Raw genomic sequence first — 2,292 nt, 5'->3', positions numbered from 1 at the left:
GTTCACCCAGTTATGTGTCTGTGGCATGTATGTATCCGGTGGTAATACTGGAAGACAGAGTGCTTTGGGCCACAGCCAAGACTCATAAAGTAGCTATGTTCAAGAATCATCACACTTAACTAGGAGAATCAATAACACTATCTGAATGCTGAGTTCCTATAGATGCCAATCATTCTAATCTTCAAAGGATAAAGTGAGATGCCAAAACTGTTCAGAAGCAAAAAGCTACTAGTCCCGCTCATCTAATTGGAGCTAAGTTTCATTGATATTTTTGAGTCTATAGCATGTTCTCTTCTTTTTATCCTAATTGATTTTCAGTTGCTTGGGGACAAGCAAGGATTTAAGTTTGGTGTTGTGATGAGCGGATAATTTATACGCTTTTTGGCACTGTTTTTAGTATGTTTTTAGTACATTTTAGTTAATTTTTAGTATGTTTTTATTAGTTTTTATTTAAAAATCACTTTTCTGGGTTTTACTATGAGTTTGTGTGTTTTTCTGTGATTTCAGGTAATTTCTGGCTGAAATTGAGGGACCTGAGCAAAAATCTGATTCAGAGGCTGAAAAAGGACTGCAGATGCTCTTGGATTCTGTCCTCCCTGCACTCGAAGTGGATTTTCTGGAGCTACAGAAGCCCAATTGGCGCTCTCGTAATTGCGTTGGAAAGTAGACATCCTGGGCTTTCAAGAAATGTATAATAGTTCATACTTTGTCCAAGATTTGATGGCCCAAACTGGTGTTGCAAATCAGCTTCAGAATTCCCGGTGTTTAACACCGGAACTGGCACAAAAATTGGAGTTAAACGCCCAAACTGGCACAAAAGCTGGCGTTTAACTCCAGGAAAAGTCTCTACACATGAAAAGCTTCAATGCTCAGCCCAAGCACACACCAAGTGGACCCCGGAAGTGGATTTTTACGTCATTTACTCATTTCTGTATACCCTAGGTTACTAGTTCACTATTAATAGGACCTTTTGACATTGTATCTTCACCTCATGATGCATTACACGTTTGTTATTGTATCTTCTACGGCATGAGTCTCTAAACCCCATGGTTGGGGGTGAGGAGCTCTGCTCTGTCTTGATGGATTAATGCAATTACTACTGTTTTTCATTCAATCACGCTTGCTTCCATTCTAAGATATCACTTGCTCCTCAACTTAATGAATGTGATGATCCGTGACACTCATCATCATTCTCACCTACGAATGTGTGCCTGACAACCACCTCCATTCTACCTTAGATTGAGTGGATATCTCTTAGATTCCTTAATCAGAATCTTCATGGTATAAGCTAGAATTGATGGCGGCATTCAAGAGAATCTGGAAGGTCTAAACCTTGTCTGTGATATTCTGAGTAGGATTCAAGGATTGAATGACTGTGACGAGCTTCAAACTCCTTAGGGCTGGGCGTTAGTGACAGACGCAAAAGAATCACTGGATTCTATTCCAACCTGATTGAGAACCGACAGATGATTAGCCGTGCTGTGACAGAGCGTGTTGAACATTTTCACTGAGAGGATGGGAGGTAGCCATTGACAACGGTGAAACCCTACATACAGCTTGCCATGGAAAGAGCCTTGCGTGCATGAAGAAGAAGACAGTAGGAAAGCAGAGATTTAAAAGATAGAGCATCTCCAAAACCTCAACCTGTTCTCCATTATTGCAAAACACAAGTATTTATTTCATGTTCTTTTACTTTTCACAATTAAACCTGAGAATTATTGATATCCTGACTAAGAGTTACAAGATAACCATAGCTTGCTTCAAGCCAACAATCTCCGTGGGATCGACCCTTACTCACATAAGGTATTACTTGGATGACCCAGTGCACTTGCTGGTTAGTTGTGCGGAATTGCAAAAGTGTGATTGCAATTTCGTGCACCAAGTTTTTGGCGCTTTTTTTTGTTTCTCTCTCTCTTTTTTTTTCATTTTTCTCTCTCTCTTTTTTTTTTGTATTCACTGCTTTTTCTTGCTTCAAGAATCATTTTTATGATTTTTTAGATCCTCAGTAACATGTCTTCTTTTTCATCATTCTTTCAAGAGCCAACATTCATGAACAACAAATTCAAAAGATTTATGCACTGTTCAAGCATACATTTAGAAACCAAAATATTGCCACCACATCAAAATAATTAATCTGTTATAAAATTTAAAATTCATGCAATTCTTCTCTTTTTCAATTAAGAACATTTTTTATTTAGGAAAGGTGATGGATTCATAGGACATTCATAACTTTAAGGCATAGACACTAAGACACTAATGATCATAAGACACAAACATAGATAAACATAAGCA

This window comes from Arachis duranensis, chromosome 6 (genome assembly GCF_000817695.3).
Source record: "Arachis duranensis cultivar V14167 chromosome 6, aradu.V14167.gnm2.J7QH, whole genome shotgun sequence".
Lineage (NCBI taxonomy): Eukaryota > Viridiplantae > Streptophyta > Magnoliopsida > Fabales > Fabaceae > Arachis > Arachis duranensis.
The sequence above is the reverse complement of the archived record's forward strand: the minus strand, read 5'-3'. Positions refer to the sequence as shown.